At 38.0% G+C, this 21,102-nt stretch overlaps 2 protein-coding genes across 5 annotated transcripts in view; one reads left to right on the forward strand and one right to left on the reverse strand.

Moving 5' to 3' along the window:
* Positions 1-7,244, forward strand: part of LOC138922085 (uncharacterized) — a 47,322-nt gene extending 40,078 nt beyond the window's left edge. Inside the window, exon 2 of the transcript XR_011435168.1 lies at positions 7,175-7,244. The gene's annotated coding sequence lies outside the window, so the exon portion shown is untranslated. The remainder of the gene's footprint in view (positions 1-7,174) is intronic.
* The window catches only part of LOC138922078 (cuticle collagen 34-like), a 222,831-nt gene that overhangs the window by 146,338 nt on the left and 55,391 nt on the right, over positions 1-21,102 (reverse strand). For 2 of the 4 annotated variants that reach the window (XR_011435165.1, XR_011435164.1), the window contains one exon: positions 19,433-19,888. The exons of 1 other annotated variant lie outside the window; for it this stretch is intronic. The gene's annotated coding sequence lies outside the window, so the exon portion shown is untranslated. Of the gene's footprint in view, positions 1-16,958; positions 17,418-17,795; positions 17,902-19,432; positions 19,889-21,102 lie in introns of those variants that run through there. One more of the 4 variants, XR_011435167.1, reaches the window with a different exon arrangement.

A 21,102-nucleotide genomic window follows, 5' to 3' on the forward strand; every position in this document is an offset into this window, starting at 1 on the left:
GACAAGGGGAAAGTTAGTTTTTATTAGGTGTTAGGAGGAAATTAAGGAGGGTTATTTAGAATAAAAGTTCATTGGAGAAGAACAAGAGTGTAAGGTTGTGACAATGCGTTGTCGCTGCGGCAGGGACGGATCTTCCTTCCTTTTCTTAAAAGCAGGAGATGAAATTCCTAGGTGAAGATGTCCTCCGTTGCACCAGCAGAAAAGTTACATTCTTATCATCACGGATAAGAAGTTGGGACTGAGAGAATTTTATACAAATAGGCCTGGTTAAAATAATTCTTATCGTCCATCTTCCTGCCAGTTAGGCAGGCAGCAGTGAGTGGTATGTACGTGAGAGGTCCCCCTTCAGGGTTTCATGACTCCATTTTAAAAGAGGTTTTCCTTTATTTTCACACTTACTATGAACAAAACATCTTCCAAGACACTACTAGTCTGAGTTTTTCTGTGATGTAATATGTAGAGTTCCAGGTGCCACCAGCGGTTCTATCAACTGACTTCCGTTAGTTGGGAGTAGGACAGCTCAATTTTATCTAGAGACATGCACAGCATAACAGCGTTTGGGTCAAGGACGGAGGGCATATAGGAGGGTGGTCCCGTAAGATTAGTACCATATAGCCTAGGTGTGTAGTAGTCTATACCATCTAGGTTTGTGTGAGTACACTCTATGATGAATTGTGTAAGTACGCTCAATGATGAAACTGCCTAACACATTTCTCAGAATGTATCCCCATCATTGAGCAATGCGTGGCTATATTTCTGTCATCCTCCCCTCTTAGCCAGTCCAAATGCTGCTATTCCTGCAAGATTCACCGAAGTCTTACATCCTCTAAGGAACCTTAGTGTTCTAATTAATCTCTTTGTCCCCCAGATAAGAGAAAGAAAGAAATATAGTAATAGAAAAAAGACAAAATTAGCATTATTTTCAGAGGATGATGATGCTAAGGTGTTTAAAGCAAAAGCCAACTGAGTAAATTTGAAGATCGAATTGGCTCTATTCAACAATTCATGAATTGAGCAGCATCCCAGCTAGCAAATAGAAGGGAGGTCCAAGGAGCTATGCAAAGTGGAAGGCTGTTAGGGGCAGAAGGGACGGAATAAAGGAAGTTTCTAGCAAAGAGCAGATTCGGGCAAGATCACCTTCCTTTGGGGAAGAGTAGTGTGGGGATCTATGAGGCAGATTACTCACTCATGCCGACCAGGTAATTCCAGATTGACTAGTTAAAGGTCACATTCCTGTGAGAGACTGAAAGTGCAATTAAGTCTTGATTTATTGATGTGGGACTTAGCACAAGTGACACCATTTTGTTCCTGTTTTTTCTTTTTTAACAGTTCTCCCCCTTTGCATGAGACTCTTAGCATAACTTGAAAGATGTGATCAAAATTTAAGGCATTAGTGCCACTCTCAGCTACCGCTCTGTTGGTCTCGCAGCTTTTACTGTTTCTCCGTGTTATAGTCACAGGTCATGAGGTTTTCTGCCGAATCCTGTGGTATTCACAGGTCACGACTTCACATTCATTTGCTTGATGGTTAGCAGCTGCAAACACGCATTTAAAGCTTTTGAGAGAATACAGTGCATCAGGGAGATTACTATGACTGTTACTGGTAGGATAATTCCCATGTCTGGAGTGCACTTCAGAGCCATGGTCCCCAAGACCCAAACCAATCAAAATCCAATAAGTGAAAGAAATACTCTGTTGAAGGAGTCACCTTTTTAAGCCAAGTGGCGCACTCAGTGATTTTATGTAACTAAATTTCAGCTTCCCCAGAAGTGTTAATCCAGGTGCAGCGGGTGGTGGCCACAGCACAGACACATCCTTGCTCAGCTAACAAATGATCAAGGGCTGTCATATTATCAAGAACTACTTTGAGCTGAGAGTCTAGAGATTTTCATTGGGCAGCTATTGCTTTAGCAGCGAATTCTGCAATACTTTCAAGAGTTAAGGAGGGATTTCTGATCACAGCCTCATTTGTACTCACTCCTAACAAAGGAAGTAGGGACCTGCCGAAAGAAGCACATCCTGAATCATGAAGGCCTCCTGGCAGGTCTTTTCGAATTGGATGATTAGGGGAGTTGACCAATGAAGTGTCTTAGCCTATTTGAGAACAGTTGAGTGGCACAGTTAGATAACCTAAGGGGCATTGCCCAGTTATGTGTTAGCCATCTAAGCATTTATAGGTCCAAGGAGAATGATCACCACCACCGATGAAATTAAATCCTGTTGGGGCGTAAACCATTACTGCTCAGGTGGCATTGTTCATGGGTTCCAGCATCATGAACAGATTGGAGTTTTTGATGATGAATCCAGCTGTCTGAAAGGTTGCTCTCCCTTAGTAATGGCTTGGGAGATATGATGGTGGCATTATCTTGCCAGGCCAATGCCAGAGTAAAGGAAAGAAAGAGAGGAAGACAGTGTTTCATGTTTAGTTAAAATGGGAAATCTTGATCTGGTGTCTTGGGTGGAAGCAGTCTACGTCAATGTCAGCTGCTTCTCCTGCTCATCAGTTTGATTCAGAGGTCTTCAGTGTTTGTAAAGGACCAGAGGTCAGGAGGAGCTTTCTTCCACTGTGAGATGTGTAGCCAAGGTTTAAGTCCTGGAGGTTTGGCTGCCATCTGGGTCGGGAGGAAGACCTAGTATATTCCTTTCCAAGGAGATTCAAGGACAGTCTTTGGTCTCAGTGATTCCAAATCAGAAGGATGGGAGGCAATAGGAAACATTCGGTTGGAGAGTGGTAGCCAGATATTTGAGAAAATTAGAAGAATTTAGGATCCAGTTCAGTTTACAGGTATATAACAAAACCTCAAAGACAATTAACAGGGTTAGAATCTAAATATCTACAAAGGTGCAAACATAATTTTTCTCTCTACAATTACCCCATTTTTTACCAAAGATAATCACAGTAAAACTAATTTGTTTGTATTAAACTTGGCCTGATTATTTACATGAGTGTAGCAAGAATGGTGATTGACCACATAAGCTCTTTTAAGACTGCTTTGCTGGAACTTTTTATAAGGAATCTCAGATTTGACTCTTTCAAAGCCTCTGAGGCCAGGAAGCCGAGCCAAGTTTCAGGCAGTTCCTTACAGCTGTCTGGTCATGTCTGAATCTATGCATCTCTCTCTCAACTATGACATTCCAGTCAAAGCCTTGGTAACATAGCCAGTGTTTTCAATTGTACCCTGTTAGAAGGAGAACAGATTCTTATTGAAATTATGCAAGTAACTTACTGTATTGCCATGAAAAGAACACTTGAGTTTCTAAATTCTGGAGGGATCATACAGGGAGAAAAAGTAAATGTTTCCTCTTTGTTTACAAAGGTATACTTTACCAATTGTAAATCATAGGTAGCTTAAGAGAAAAAGTTTCCTTAAATCTGGAAAAACAAAACACCAAAGAACCAGAAATGTTTCAAACAAGAAGTCGTAAAAATTGTAACTATCCTTCTCAGCTTATTCAGTCCCAGGTTATTAATTCTTGTTCTGCTTGAACCCAGTTGTTTCTTTTAGTTCTGGAAATTCTTTTAATCTTAAAAACTAATTCTAAAATTCATAAACATGTAGGAGTATCCAGGAATGTTAAAAAAGAAATAGAGTAATTGGCAGTTTATTGAAGGGGATTAGAATGCACCACCCAAAATATGCCATATGGATTATTTTGAGGTAAGGCCATTGAGAATCAACAGATACAGAAAGAAGCCTTCTTGGAGATTCTTTATCTGACTAAGAGCAGAAACTTCTAAAAGCTGAGGGCTGCCATAAGTCTCTTCTCCTAAGGGAGTTTTATGGCTATGAAGAAGACAGAAAATCGGCACCAACATGAGCCTGCACAAACAAATTTTAATAAATAACCTTTATCTTTCCTTAGTTTCCCCCTATATTTACCTCCTCACAATTTACCACCCTTAGAAGCTCAAACCTCTTTTCCTTTGTCTTGTCATTTCTTCACAAATTTATTTCCCTTTGTGAAAATGGTAACAGTCTGCCTCTTTAGGATTTTCATGTCATTTCTGAGGCCCCTCCACCATATGCATATGAAATAAACCTTTTTCTCCTGTTAATCTGTCTTTTGTCAGTTCAATTTGCAAGACCCCAGTTATTGAACCTGAGAAAGTAAAGGAAAAAATTTTTTTCCTCCTCATCAACATCATCTAGAATTACAAAAATTGCAAGAGTAAATTACCAATGTAGGAAAGGATAAGCAGATCAGGTCATTTACTGAATGCCCTTAGTTACTCAGATTTATTTCTAGAACAGAATTAAAACTCCAGGAAAAAAAAAAAAGCACACGGGAGAAATAAGTACATATTAGAGGTGGCATTTCAAATCAGTGGAAAATGATAATTTTTCAGCAAATGATATTAAAGTAATTGGCTACATTTGGGAGAAAATTCAGGTGGTTCCTCCATTATTCCTCCCACCAAATTTTAGTCAGTATCCAGAAATTCAAATGACTAGCATTTACAAGGAAGTGCCCAACTTTTCTAATAATTAAAGAAGTACAAATTAAAACAATTTATTACTTTAGATCCATGATATTGGAAAGAGTGGAACAAGCTTAAATTGCGTACACTGCTAATGGTGTGTGGTATAAAAGGGAATGACCCTGAAGAACAATTTGGGAAGATCCAGTAAAGTGGCAGATGTGCATAGCTATGACCCAGCAACTCTACTCTGGGGGCCTACTTTGGAAACCCTCACATGTACGTACACAGAGAGACATATAAGAATATTAACTGCAGCGCTCTTTCTAAATTGAAAACTGAGAACAACCTAGACACTCATCAACAAGAAAACGGATAAATTCATTTATATGTGAAAACACATTAAAGTACCATATATTGTTTCTTTCCGATGTTTTAAGATATGTGATGTACAATGAACTGCACATACCTAAAGTGTACAATTTGATAAGTTTTGTCTTGTTATATACTACTCAAACTATAACCACAATCAAAATAAGGAACATATCCATCACACACAAAACTTCTCTTGCTCCTTTGTAGTCTATCCCTGTCTCTTCCCTCTGTGCCCCATCCCCAGGAGACCTCTGATTATTTTGTCACAATAGATTTGTTTGCATTTTCTAACACTTCTTTCTCTCAGCATCACTGTTTAGAGATTCATCCATGTTGTTGTATCAGCTGTCATTTCTTTTATTGCTAAGTAGCACCCATTATATAGATATAACGCAATTTGTTTATCTGTTCCCCCGCTGATGGGCTTTTGAGTTGCTTGCGGTTTGGGGCTATTACAAATAAAGCTGCTATAAAGAATCTTGTACAAGTTTTCATGTGCATGTATGTTCACATTTCTCTAGGAGTGGGAGTACTGAATCAACTGGAAGGTGAAGTCTTGACTGTTTAAGAACCTGCCAAAATGTTTTCCAAAATAGTTAGTTTAAACATCTGATCAAATCTTTTGCCCATGTGATAAACTGGATTCTCTTATTATTATTGAGTTGTAAGAATTTTATGTCTATTCTAGATACAGTTACTTTGTCAGATACGTGTTTTGAAAACACTTTCTCTCAATCTGTGGCTGGATCGTCTATTTTCTTATGTGTCTTTTAAGGAACAAAAATTTTTAATTTTCATGAAGTCAAATTTATTGACTTTTCTTTTATAGTTTATGCCTTTTATTTTAGTTTATGCTTTATTTAAGAAATTTTTGCTTAACCCAACATCACTAAGATTTTCTCCTATATTTTCTTCTAGAAAATTTATAATTTTGGCTCTTATATTTAGACACTTATTATGATCCATTTTGAACTAATATTTCCATATGGTGTGAAACAACGATTAAGACTTTTTTTTGCGTATATGGCTCTCCAATTTCCTATCACCATTTATTGAAAAGATGATCATTTCCTCTTTGAATTCTCTTGGCTTCTTTGTCAAAAATCATTTGTCCACAGGATAGCCACATAAAAAGAATGAAGTTGTACAGCTATCTCATACCATATACAAAAATTTACTCAAATGGATCAAAGAGCTAAATGCAAGAGCTAAACCTATAAACTCTTACAAGACTACGTAGATTTAAATCTTTGTGACCTTGGATTAGGCAATGGTTTCTCAGATTTGAATAGACATTTCTCCAAAGAAGATATACAAATGGCCAATAAACACATGAAAAAATACTCAACATAATTAACTAATAGGGAAATGCAAATTAAAACCAAATGAGATACCACTTCACATCTGCTTGGATGGCCATAATCACCAAAGACAGGTAAGTGTTGGCTAGGGTGTAGAAAAATTGGAACATTCATGCTGTTGGGAATGTAAAATAGTGCAACTGCTTGGGATATTTTCCAAAGTCTGGCAGTTCTTCAAAAGGTTAAGCATAAAGTTACTCAGCAATTTCACTCCCAAGTATATAACCAAGATAACTGAAAACGTATGTCCTCGCAAAAACTTGTAAACAAATGCTCATAGCAGAATGATTTGTAAAAGCCCCAAAGGGGAAGCAAATGTCCATCAACTCATGAATAAATAACCAAAAAGGTGGTATATCCATACAATGAAATATTACTAAGCAAGGAAAAGAAATGATACATGCTACAACATTGAAAGCATTAAACTAAGTGAAGAATCCAGTCACAAAAGACCACATATTGTATGATACCATTTATGTGAAATGTCTAGAATAGGCGAGTCCATTGAAACAGAAAGTAGATTGGTGGCTGCCTAGGGCCAGGGTAGGAGGATTCAGGAGGAAATGGGGAGTGACTGCTAATTGATACAGGGTTTCTTTTGTGGGTGACCTAAATTTTCTAAAATTAAATAGTAATGATGGTTGCGCAACTCTCTGAATATACGAAAAACCATTTAATCGTACATTTAAAATGCGTGAATTGTATTGTATGTGAATTATATCTTAATAAAACTGTTACTTTAAAAATCTATTGTCCATAAATTTGTGAGTCTACTTCTGAACTCTCTATGGTGTTCCGCTGGCCTGTGACTATTCCAATACCACGTTGTCTGGATTACTGTCTCTTTATGATAAGCTTGGAATCAAGTAGTTTTAGTCCTTCTACTTTGCTCTTCTATTTCCAAGTTGTTTTGGCTATTCTATATCCTTTGTAGTTCCATATTCATTTTAGGGTTGACTAATGTATTTCTTCAAAAGAACCTATTGAGATTTTCATTGAGATTCTCTCAAATCTACAGGTCAATTTGAGGAAAAATGACAACTGAGTCTTCCGATCCATGAACCAGTATCTCTCTCCATTTATTAAGGTAATCTTGGATTTCTGTCAGCAATGTTTTACACTTCTCAGTGTATAGTCCTGAATATCTTTTCTCAAATTTATTCCTAGAAAATCCATGTTTACGTTATTGAAAATGGTACTTTAAATTTCAGTTTGACCATTTCTTGCTAGACATAGAAATGTAACTAATTTTTGCATATTGACCTCGTATCTGCAATGTTGCTAGACTCACTTAAAAGTTCTAGTAGCTTTTATTTGTAGATTCCTCAGGGTTTTCTTAGACAATTATGCACTTGAAAATAAAGACAGTTTTACTTCTTTTCCAATCTGCATGTTTGATTTTTTCTTTTGCCTTACGGTACTGTCTAGGACCTCCAATAGAAGTGGTAGGTAAACATTGTTGCTTCATTCCAGATCTTAGGGTAAAAGCATTCAGTCTTGCATCCTGAAATATAATGTCAACTGTAGGGTTTTTGTAGATACTCTTTATCAGGTGGAAAGAATTCCCTTTTATTCCTTGTTTGTTGAGAGTTATTGTACTGAATGAATCTTTGTGCATCGAATGTTTTTATATATATATTAAAATGATTATTTTTTCTTTAGTTTGTTGACATGGTGAACTATATTAATTGATTTTAACATTAAGTCAACTTTGCATTCCTGGGTTAAACCCCACTTGGTCATGATATATTTTGTTTTTTCACTCAATTCATGATAAGTTGTTTGTTCAAAAATTGTGAAGAATTTTTCCATCTATTTTCATGAGGGATATTGGTTTATAGTTCTTTTTTCTTGTAATGTCTTTATCTGGTTTTGGTATCAGGATAATGTTGGCTACATAAAGTGAGTTGGACAGTATTCCTTCCTCTTTAAAAGTCTGGAAGATTTTGCGTAGAACTGGTATACTCCCTCCTGGGATGTTTGGAAGAAGGTGGGGGGGGAATAGGGAAATGCTTGTCAAAGGGTACAAACTTGTAGTTATAAGACAAATAACCTTTGGGTCCTATTGTACAGCATAGTGATTATAGTTAATGATACTGTATTGTATACTTGAAATTTTTTAAGAGAGTAGTTTTGTTTGAGGAAGATTAGCTCTGAGCTAGCATCTGCCACCAATCTTCCTCTTTTTGCTGAGGAAGATTGGCCCTTAGCTAACATATGTGCCCATCTTCCTCTACTTTACATGTGGGACGCCTGCCACAGCATGGCTTGATAAGTGGTTCCCATGTCCGTGCCCAGGATCCGAACCGGTGAACCCTGGGCCGCTAAAGCAGAGCACGCAAACTTAACTGCTATGCCACTGGGCCAGCCCCAAGACAGTAGATCTGAAGTGTTCTCACCACACACAACAAAAAAGTAACTGTGATGGATGTGTTAGTTAACTTGACTGTAATAATCATTTCACAATGTATGTGTATATCAACGGTTTGCATTGTACACCTTAAGTACATGCAATTTTTATTGTCAATTATACTTCTGTAAAGTTCGAAAAAAAATGTTTAGTAGAATTCAGCCATAAAGTCATCTAGGCCTGAAGTGGAAATCAATTTCCTTAGTAGGCATAAAGCTAGTTATGTTCTTTATATCTTTTTATTAAGGGTAAAAAACAGCTTTATTGAGATATAATTTACATACCATACCACTCACCCATTACAAGTGTACAATTCAGTGGGTTTCGATATATTACATTATTGATTTTTTAAAATTGTGGTAAAATATATTCAACATAAAATTTGTCATTTTAACCATTTTTAAGTGTACAATTCAGTAGCACTAATTCCATTCAAAATGTTGTGCAACCTTCACCACTGTTTTCAAAACTTTTTCATCACCCCCAACAGAAAGTCTGTAATTGTTAAGCAATAAGTCTCCACCCTACCCTCTCTCTAACCCCTGGTTATGTCTAATCTACTTTCTATTTCTATGAATTTGCCTATTCTAGATACTTCATATCAGTGGATTCATACAGTATTTGTCCATTTGCATGGCTTATTTCATTTAGCATAATGTTTTCAGTGTTCATCCATGTTGTGTCATGTATCAGATCTTTATTCCTTTTTATCATTGAATAATATACCTTTGTACATATACACTACGTTTTGCTTATCCTTTCATCTGTGGATGGACACTTGGATTGTTTTCACCTTTTGGTTTTAGTGAATAATGCTTCAATGAACATTGGCATAAAAATATCTGTTTGAGTCCCTGCTTTGAATTCCTTTGGATATATACTTTCAGCTTTCAACATCTGACCATGATGCGTCTTGGTGTAGCCCTCCTTTCATTTCTCCGACTTAGAGTTTGTTGAGCTTCAGGGATATATATTGTTTTTATCATATTTGGGAAGTTTTCGATCACTACATAGTCAATATTTTTCTGCTCTTTTCTCTCTCTCCTCTCCTTCTGTTACTTCCATTACACATAGGTTGGTGTGCCTAATGGTGTTCCACAATTCTCTAAGGCTCTGTTCATTTTTCCTCATTCTTTTTTCTCTCTGCTCCTCAGATTGCATAATCTCCATCAGTCTGTGTTTAAGTTTTCGGGTTTGTCCATCTTTCGGTTCAGATTTATTGTTGGGCTCCTTTAGTGAGTGATTGTCCAGCCACACCCTTGATGTTCTCTCCAGAACAGATTTTCTCATTTTTTTGTAATGTAGATAGGTTGAGAACTTTCAAATCTTCAATTTTGGTTTCTTTTTCTAACTTGCACCTCAGAACTCTTCCAGCCTCTACCCATTCCCCAGTTCTAAAGCCACTTCCACAATTTTAAGTATCTGTTACAGCAGCACCCTACATCCTGGTACCAAAATCTGTATTAGTTTGCTAGGGCTGCCTTAACAAATTACCACAGACTGGGGGGCTTAAACTACGGAAATTAATTTTTTCACAGTTCTGGAGGTGAGGAGTCCAAGATCAAGTTGTGGGCAGAGCTGTTTCTTCTGAGGCCTCTCTCCGTGGTTTGTAGGTTACCGTCTTCTCCCTGTGTCTTCACGAGGTCTTCCCTTTAGACGAGTCTTTGTCCAAATTTCTTCTTCTTGTTTGGACGCCAGTCATATTGGATTAGAGCCCATCCTAATGACCTCATTAAAGACCTTTTCTCCAAATACAATCACATTATGAGGTACTGGGAGTTAGGACTTCAACATACGAATTTTTCAGGAACACACTTCAGCCCGTGACATACTTCCTGGTATGGAACCTGCATCCTGTCAGCAAGCTGGGGTGTGGGTGCTCAGGGCCCAGTGTTTTCAACCTGCTCCTACCTGTGGTAGAGGTCCACCTTCCAAGTAGGGGCTACTTGGGGTAACAGAGCCCCAGTCCTCTTGGCTACATTTGCCTGGAATAGAACTTCTGCAACATGAAGCTGAGAACGTTAGAGACTGCAGCAGCCTGCTCTCCCAGGGAGAAACTCTCACCCTAGACTGCGAGCTAAGAGGAGAGAGAGGGTCTCATTTTCTTGTAAAGCTGGATCACTCCGACTTGTAGGAGGGGTGGAGGTAGGAGTGGGACATGGCTCAAATGGCACAGACTTGCTGTTCTTACCCAGATTTACTAGATTTTCCTGAGTAAATGTTTTTTAATTTGCTGTATGCCATTAGGACAATTTCCAGAAAATTTAAATTTAAAAATAATAATAATTTTTACCATTTTTTTTTTGAGGAAGATTAGCCCTGAGCTAACATCTGCTGCCAATCCTCCTCTTTTTTTGCTGAGGAAGACTGGCCCTGAGCTAACGTCTGTGCCCATCTTGCTCTACTTTATGTGTGGGATGCCTACCACAGCATGGCTTGCCAAGTGGTGCCATGTCCACACCCAGGATCCGAAGCGGCGAACCCCGGGCCGCCAAAGTGCAATGTGCGAACTTAACCACTGTGCCACAGGCTGGCTCCAATTTTGATCATTTAAATGATCGTTTCATGGGGAAATGTTCTGCCGAGCTCCTTATACCACCATTCTGGAAGTCCTGTCTCTATTACTTCTTGAGTCAACTTGGCTAGTTTGTGTCTTTCAAGGAATTTGTCTATTCAATCTAAGTCATTAGTTTGTTGGCGTAAAATTGTCTACTCTATTCCCATATCACTTTTAATGTTTGAAGGTTCTGTAGTGATGTCTTCTCTCTCTTTCCTGATATTATTTATTTGTGTCTTTTCTCTTTTTTATCCTTATTGGACTTGCTTGAGATTTGTCAGTTTTATTGATCTCAGACAAATCGTTTTTGGTTTAATTGGTTTTCTCTCTTTTTGTCATTTTTGGTTGTTTTTTATTTTTATTGATTTCTTCCTTTCATTTACTTTTTTCCTACTTATTTGGGTTTACTTTGCTCTTCTTTTTCTGGCTTCTTAAGCTTTAACCATAGTTTTGAGAATTTTCTTCTCTTCTCTTCTGAGTTTTTAATGCTATAAATTTTCCTCTAAGAACTGCCTGGGTATACCCCACAAATTTTGATATGTCATGCTTTCATTTCCATTCTATTCAAAATATTTTAAAATTTCTTCTGGGATTTCTTCTTTGATGCATGAGTTATTTAGAAATACGTTTAGATTCCATATATATGCGGATTTTTCAGTTATCTTTTTTAAGATTTTATTTTTTTCCTTTTTCTCCCCAAAGCCCCCTGGTACATAGTTGTATATTCTTCGTTGTGGGTCCTTCTAGTTGTGGCGTGTGGGACGCTGCCTCAGCGTGGTTTGATGAGCAGTGCCCAGTCCGCGCCCAGGATTCAAACCAACGAAACACTGGGCCGCCTGCAGCGGAGCGCGTGATCTTAACCACTCGGCCACGGGGCCAGCCCCTCAGTTCTCTTTCAAATACTGTTTTCTCTGAGTTTGAAAATTTTTGTAATTGAGGTCACGTTGGTTTTTAATATTGTGTAAATTTCAGGTGTACATCATTATATTTCAGCTTCTGTATAAGTTACATCATGTCCACCACCAAAAGTCTAGTTTCCGTCTGTCACCATATATATGTGCCCCTTTACCCCTTTTGGCCTTCCCCCACCCTCTTCCCCTTTGGTAACCACCAATCTGTTCTCTGTTTCTGTGTGTTTGTGTGTTTGTTTGTTTATATTCCACATGAGTGAAATCATACAGTATTTGTCCTTCTCTGTCTAACATTTCACTTAGCATAATACCCTCAAGGTCCATCCGTGTTGTCTCAAATGGCACAATTTCGTCTTTTTTATGGCTGGGTCGTATTCCATTGTGTGCATATACCACATCTTTATCCATCATCTGTTGATGGGCACTTAGGTTGCTTCCCGGTTGTGGCTATTGTGAATAATGCTGCAATGAACATAGGGGTACATGTATCTTTTCAAATTAGTGTTTTCGTCTTCTTTGGATATCTACCCCGAAGTGGAATAGCTGGATTGTATGGTAGTTCTATTCTTAATATTTTGAGAAATCCCCATACTGTTTTCCGTAGCGGCTGTAGCAGTTTGCATTCCCACGAGCAGTATATGAGGCTCCCCTTTTCTCCACATCCTCTGCAACTCTTGTTATTTCATGTCATTTTAGTAATAGCCATTCCAATGGATGTGAGGTGATATCTCATTGTAGCTTTGGTTTGCATTTCTCTAATTATCAGTGATGTTGAGCATCTTTTCTTTTCTTTCCTTTTTGGAGAAGATTAGCCCTGAGCTAACTTCTGCTGCCAATCCTCCTTTTTTTGCCGAGGAAGACTGGCCCTGAGCTAACATCCGTGCCCATCTTCCTCTATTTTATGTGGGATGCCTGCCAGAGCATGGCTTGAGAAGCATTGTGTAGGTCTGCCCCCGGGATCTGAACTGGAGACCCCAGGTTGCCAAAGTGGAAGGTGTGAACTTAACCGCTGTGCCAACGGGCCGTCCCCTGAACATCTTTTCATGTGCCTGTTGGCCATCTGTAAATCTTCTTTGGAAAAATGTCTGTTCATATCCTCTGCCCATTTTTTGATTGGATTGTTTGTTTTGTTGTTGTTGAGTTGTGTGAGTTCTTTATATATTTTGGAAATTAACCCCTTATTGGATATATGACTTGCAAATACTTTCTCCTAGTTGGTGGATTGTCTTTTCATTTTGTTGATGGGGAAGACTTTTAGTTTGATGTAGTCCCGTTTGTTAATTTTTTTCTTTGTTTCCAGTGCCTGAGGAGACATGGTATTCAAAAAGATACTGCGAAGACTAATGTTGAAGAGCATACTGGCTATGTTTTCAGCTAGGAGTATTATGGTTTCATGTCTTACATTCATCTCTTTAATCCATTTTGAGTTGATTTTTGTGTATGGTGTAAGATAATAGTCTACTTTCATTCTTTTGCCTGTGGCTGTCCAGTTTTGCCAACACCATTTATTGAAGAGACTTTCCTTTCTCTATTGTCTGTACTTAGCTCCTTTGTCGAAAATTAGCTGTCCGTAAATGTGTGGTTTTATTTCTGGACTCTCAGTTCTGTTCCATTGAGCTGTGTGTGTGTTTTGTACCAGTACCACGCTGTTGTGATTACTGTAGTTTTGTAGTATGTTTTGAATTCAGAGATTGTGATACCTCCAGCTTTGTTGGTTTTTCTCGAGATTGCTTTGGCTTGTTGTTAGTTTCTAATGTAATACCATTGTGGCCAGAAAGCATAGTTTTTATTATTTGAATTCTTTTACATTTATTGAGACTTTCTTTACGGCCAATCTTACAGTCTATCTTGGTCAGTGATCCAGTTGTATTTGGGAAAAATGTTAGGTAGAATGTTGGTTGATAGAGTTATTCGGGTCTTCCTTTACTGATTTTTCTGTCTACTTCATTTGTCATTTATTGAGAGAAGGGTATTGACATCTATAATAGTGGCTATAATTGTGGATTGGTGCAGTTCTTTTAATTTTATCATTTTCTGTTTTATGTATCTTGAAGTTCTGTCATTAGGTGAATATGTATTTAGTGTTGTTGTTCTTTTCCATACAATTTGACAGTCTCTACCTTTTCATGACAGTCTCTATCTTTTCCTGTTTCAAAAATCTCTGCCTTTTGATTTTTTTTTACAGCATTCACAGTTAAAATGATTACTGGTTGTTGTGATTAAAGTGGTTAAATGTACCATTGTGCTATTTATTCATTCTCTCTCTTATTTGTGATCTCTTTGTATTTTTTTTCTGCCTTCTTTTAGAAGGCAGAAAATTTTACATTTTCTAATTCCATTTAATCTCCTTTATTGACTTGTTAGGAATAAGTCAATATTCTTTTCATGTTATCTGTACTCTTTGTTTTCTTTATTTTATAAGTTGTTTTAGGGTTTATATTAGACATCTTCCACTTATTGCGCTCTACCTTCTGATCATATTATTATCCTTCATGTATAGTATAAGCTCATTACAATAGTTTACTTTCATTTCACCTTTCCTAGATTTTAGGTTATTGTGGATATACATTTTATTTCTACATATATTAGTAACCCCACATGCATTGTTACATTTTTGTTTTAACCGGTCAGTAATGTTTTAAAGATGTTTAAAAATTAGGGAAAAGTGTATTTTGTATTTACTCACAAACTTTGCGTTTCCAGTGCTCTTTATTTCCTTGTGTATATCCAGAATTATAGTTGGTGTCATTTTCCTTCTGTCTGGAGGATTTTCTTTAATATGTATTATATTGCTGGGCTGCTGGTGATGAATTTTAGCTTTGATATGTCTGAAATAGTATTTATTTCATTTTCATTTCTGAAATGTATGTTTACTGTATATAGAATTCTGGGCAACCATTATTTTTCTTTCAGCTCTTTAAAGGTGTTGCTCCGTTTTCTTCTGGCTTTCATTCAATCCAGTGAGAAGTCTGCTGTAATTCTCATTTTTCTTCTGTACACGTGTCTTTTTTTGGGCTGCTTTTACGTTTTTTCCTTATCACTGATTTTAAGCAATACGATTATGATGTGCATTGGTGTAGTTTTCTTTGTTTCTTCTGCTTGGGGTTCATTGAGCTTCTTGGAAATATGAGTTTATGGTTTTCATTAAATTTGGAAAAATTTCATCCGTAAGTCCTTCAAAATTTTCAGTCCTATCTGTCTCCTCCTTTTTGGGAGTGCAGTTATATCTGTATTAGGGCACATGATGTTTTTCTATAGCTCGCTGATGTTTAGTTTTTTCCAATCTTTCCTCTCTCTCATTTTAGATGATTTCTGTTGTCTTTAAGTTCATTAATCTTCTTCTACAGTGTCTAACCTGTTGATAATTTTAACCATACTGTTTTTCTTCTCAGACATTGTATTTTCACTTCTAGATGTTTATTTGTGGTTTGTTTTGTTTGTTTCCTTTTAGATTAACAAAGGTTGTTTTACCATGCTAAAAATATAAAATATACCATCTTAACCATTTATGAGTGTAGCACAATTCAGTAGTGTTAAGTAAATTCATATTGCTGAGGAATAGATTTCTTTTACATCTTCCATATCTCCTTAAAATGCTCATCTTTCATCCTTCTTGAACATATGAACTATATTTATACTAAGTGTTTAAACATTCTTGCCAACTGTTTCTGTCATCTCTGGGTCTGTTCATATCGATTGATTTTTCTTTTCATTTTAGGTCTTATTTTCCTGTCTCTTGCATATCTGGTAATTTTTTTTTGTCAAGTGCCACATAGTGTGAATTTTATTTTCTTAGTTGTTGGAGTTTCTGTATTTTTTTTCTAAAATATTTTCAGGCTTTGTTTTGAGATTCAGTTAAGCCATTTGTAATCAACTCTGCCATTTTGAGGCTTGCTTTCTTGCTTTGTTAGGTGGATCCAGTACAACTTTTAGTATAGGACTAATTTGGTCCCAACACTGATGTGATACCCTCTTGAGAATGTCCTTGTATTAGGAGGTTTTTTTTATTTGGCTAGTGGGAATATAGAGTATTACCAGCCCTGTGTGAGTTCTGGGATGGCTATACTTGAATCTTTCTCATGGTCTTTCACTGGCCTTGAGTAGTTTCCTCACACACCTGCATTGATCAGTACTCATTTGGAGCTCTTCCTGCGCAGATCTGTCTTCTCTCATACTTCATCCCATAAATGCTCATAAGATTTCCTTGTATGAGCTCTGTATCTTTAGCTCCTGGAACCAGCAGGCTCCGTTTGGGTACTTCCTGCCTGCACATAGCCTAAAAATTCTCTCCAGGCTGTAAGCTGGGGCAATAATATGGCTCACATCTTTTGTTTCATTTCTCTCAGAGATCATTATCTTTCACTGACTGTTGTCTAATATCTGGAAACCACTGTATGTTTTGTCCGGTTTCTTAGTTGTGTGTGGTGGGAGGATAAGTCTTGTTGTTTTCTTTTTAATCCAGTTGTGTTTACCCCATCATTGCTAGAACCCCAAATCTCAAAAATACTACATATTGATAACAGATACATACAGATGTAGTAAAAGTACAAAGAAAAGCACAAGAAGGATAAATTCTAAATTCAGAATAGTGGTTACTTCTGGGGAAGCTGGGAGAAAGAGGAATGTGATTAGGTATAAAAAGAGACCTATAGGGGGCCATCCCCATGGCCGAGTGGTTAAGTTCATGCTCTCCACTTCCACGGCCTGGGGTTCGCTGGTTCGGATCCTCGGCATAGACCTACACACCGCTCATCAAGCCATGCTGTGGCAGCCTCCCACATAGAAGAACTAGAATGACTTATAACTAGGATATAGAACTATGTACTGGGGCTTTTGGGAGACAAAAAAGAGGAAGCTTGGCAACAGATGTTAGCTCAGGGCCAATCTTCCTCACCAAAAAGCGTGCAAAAACAAGACCTATGACTATTTTTATAATATTTTATTTCATAAGCTGGGTATTGGGCACATAGGTATTTGGCTTAGTGTTAGTCACATTTAATATCAGTCCTGAAATATTTCACAATTGAAAGATTTCAAACAGAACAAAGGATTAAGTTTTTTAAAAAGACAAACTGAAAATGCTAGAAGAAAAAGCAGGTATGTCTTAGTGGTGTCTATAACCTTTTACTCCCTCTACAAATGGATGTATAATATGTAAGAAATAGTCTTCAAATTAATATTATCAATCATTCATAAAAAACATTGAGCCGGTCTTGTGCCCATTTCTTTGATTTTTGCTCTGAGAAGTTGATATGGAGAATATATGTATTTCCAGACTGTTCTTGACTTTTAGAAAAGTTTAAGGCACCTTGACTGAAGTGAGCAAACTAGAATCCTGAGTAGGGACAATGAGGTCACATTCTGTGGATTCATTCTTCCAGGTCTGCAAAACAGTAAGAAACCATTTCCTCAGTATTAGAGGGATCAGATAGCAGCAAGACTCGGAAAGCTTCACCAAACTGTCTTCTGTTTCTACCATATGCCTCCCAGAGGAACCAGAACTAGCAATTCTAATGGCCTTGCACAGTTGTAGGAGAACTCCTGCCACTACCATGCATGTATCTATGACTTTCCCTCCTTTATATTTTCCCCTGTGAACATGAAGGACTATAGTAGTAGTTAATTATGTTTTCCGAATATTTCTGATTCTCTGCCTTCCAGGACGTGGTAGGACTGCGATTCCCAGATTCTTGGTTTGGGTGGGGTCATGTGAATAGTTCTGGTTAATAAAGTATAGGTGGAAGAAATCTGTGTCACTTACAGACTAGAGCTTTTCATTGCTGGTGTGAGGCCCTTCAGAATCTTACTTCCTTTTGTCACAGCAACCTGCAAGTTTCAGTTTGGTGGCTGCTCTCTCAGCCTGGGTCCTGGAATTAGATAAAAACTAGAGTTCCCAGATGATCCTTGATGAGATTATGATACAATCAAGAAATAAACCTTTGCTGAGAAAGTGCTAAAAATTCCTTTGTATCATTCAGTTCAAATGTCCCTTCAGAGAGGCAATCCTTGACCACGCAGTCTAAAACCCACCGCAAATATCAGTTGCTGTCTAACACAATCCCCTGTTTAATTGTCTTCATAGTACTCTTTACTTTCAGAAATGGTTTTATTTATCTGCACTTCTTTATTCTATTCCCCACCCCCTGCCAAAAAAAGCCCCCAGAATACTCCATGAGAATAGAAGACTTGCCTGTTTCATTCACTGCAGTATTCCCAGCACTTTGAGGATAGAGAGACATGAAAGAATCAGATTAGCCTGATTTTTACAGGCCATGGTAAGTGCAATGTGAAGTCACTGAAGGGTAATGAGACTCTGACTACTTTTGGAGAATGGACTGGAAGTGGGCAACAGTGGAAGTGAAAGTAGATCAGTCAGTAAACTCTAGCATTGTTCTAGGCAAGATAAAGGGGGGTTGAACAAGTATGGTGTTTGCAGATCAAAAAGATAGGTCTTGTTTATGTGGGAATTAGGGAAGAGAAGCATCAAGAAGACTCTTAGGTTGCTGGCTTTAATAACTAGATAAATGGAGGTGCCATTTAATGAGATGGGGAATATAAGGGAAGAGCACTTTGGGGGGACTGTGGCAGAGAGTTGGATATCTAGAATTTCCTTCTGACTATGTTATGAAGACATCCTAGTCAAGATATCAATTAAACAGCTAGATACTGTCCATGAAAATAATCCATAAGCAATCTATAAACGAAAATATGGGTGAATTTGTTCTGAGCTGAAATCTGAGGACCATGGCCCGGGGCCTTTCTTCCCACAGGAAGAAAGGGCACCAAAGAAGTGAGGTGTACAGAGTGGTTATATACCGCCAAGCAGGACGTTTCACATATGATTGAAATGTCCCTCCCACAATAGTCACAAGATTGCCCTGTCGGCACAGCTCTTGATGGACACCGCAGGTAGTGGGTCTGCTATCTCAGAGGGCGTAGCAGGAGGCAAGTCTGTTGTCTCGAGCTGGGCAGTCACAGGTGAGCACAGCAATCAGTTTCTAGCCTAAGGAAAGACGCTTAAGCCTTAAGGAGATGCCAACTTTGGGAGAGGGAGGGAAGTTGCACCTTTATCTCAAGGGCCTTTGTTCTTGCCATAGGGAATATCTAAAGCAGATATACAATGCATGCTCAACAGCCACGGTCAGGCCCTTTTGGAAAGACAAGGTGAGGCCGAATTAGGTTTACACCAAATGGCTTCCTCATATTCTCCAATATATCCTATTGCTTGCCATTTTTATTTGTCAATACAAACAAGTTGAACTCAGATTTGGGATGCAGATATAAACCTGAGAATTTATAAACCATTTAAGATCACCTGTGTTGGGGAAGTGGGAGAATTCCTCCCCCACCCCTTTTTCTTAAGGTTCTTATGGCTGGTCAAATAATTTAAAAGGCAGGTTAGCAGGAGAAAAATCAAACAAAGTTTAATAGCATGTATACATGGGAGAAACTCAGGAGAAACAGTAACTCAGTCATCTGGCTGAGGCTGCCTGTTTAAATTTCTTCAGCTACAGACAAGGAGGATGTTGGGGGTAGTGATTTGGAGCTTCAAAGGGGAGGAAGGCAACTCCTGGAAATGGAAAAGCAAATGTTTGGTAAATAGAACTTTGATAAGAATGGGCTTAGCAAGGATCCTCCCAGTCTACCAGATACCCAGAGTTATCTAAGGTGATGGCTTGTCCTGGGGACTGGCCTTTATTTTAAATTTCTTTTAGTCAGTTGGGGAGAAGGTGGAATGTTCTTCCTGAGTCTTCTGAGCCTTTATTTTCTTCAGCTTGAAATAATCCACATACCAGAGTGGTGCATCTTGCGGTGGGCGGGGCGGGGGTGTGGGCATGCCCTGAACCCCATCACCTGCATAGGAAAAATAGATTTCAACATTTAGGGGTTAGATAGTATAAGAGGAGCCACTAAAAGTGAGAGAAGCATGGGCTATCCAGAAACCCAACAAGAAAAGTATTTCAAGGAGCAAGTGCTCAACTGCTTTGAATGCTGCTAAGAACTCATTTAAGAGAACAGAGAATTTATATTTTTTTCAGCTTTGTTGAGGTATAATTAACATTAAAAAATTGTACATAGTTAATGTATACATTGTGATGAAGTTGGACAATATGCTTACACCCATGATACCATCACCACAATCCTGGTAATAAATATATCCATCACCTCCAAAAGATTTCTTACGTCCCTTTGCTTTTGTGTGTGTGTGTGGGAAGAACATTTAACCTAAGACTTATCCTCTTAAGTTTATAATGTTGTAGATCTCTAGAACTTATGTATCCTGCATAACTAAAACTTGATGCTGAACAACAACTCTCCATTTTCCCCACTCCCGTCCCCTGGCAACCACCAATCTATTTTCTGCTTGTCTAAGTTTGACTATTTTAGATACCTCCTATAGGAGAAATCATGCTATATTTGTCATTCTGTGACTGACTTGTTTCAGTTAGCATAATATCTTTTTTTTATTGAGTTAATGATAGGTTACAATCTTGTGTGATTTCAGTTGTACATTAATATTTGTCATTCGTGTTGTAGGTGCACCATTTCACCCTTTGTGCCCGCCCCCCACCCCCCCTTTCCCCTGGTAGCCACTAATCTGTTCTCTTTGTCCACATTTTTAAATTCCTCCTATGAGTGGAGTCATACAGAGATTATCCTTCTCTAACTGGCTTATTTCACTTAACGTAATTCCCTCAAGGTCCGTCCATGTTGTTGCAAATGGGATGATTTTGTTCTGTTTTGCAGCTGAGTAGTATTCCATTGTATATATATACCACAACTTCTTTATCCATTCATCTGTTGATGGGCACTTAGGTTGCTTCCATGTCTTGGCTATTGTAAATAATGCTGCAGTGAACATTGGGGTGCATAGGACTTTTGGGATTGCTGACTTCAAGCTCTTTGGATAGATACCCAGTAGTGGAATGGCTGGATCGTATGGTAGTTCTATTTTTAGTTTTTTGAGGAATCTCCATACTGTTTTCCATAGCGGCTGCAGTAGTTTGCATTCCCACCAGCAGTGTATGAGGGTTCCATTCTCTCCACAACCTCTCCAACATTTGTTA

The sequence above is a fragment of the Equus caballus genome, unplaced genomic scaffold (genome assembly GCF_041296265.1).
Source record: "Equus caballus isolate H_3958 breed thoroughbred unplaced genomic scaffold, TB-T2T haplotype2-0000448, whole genome shotgun sequence".
Lineage (NCBI taxonomy): Eukaryota > Metazoa > Chordata > Mammalia > Perissodactyla > Equidae > Equus > Equus caballus.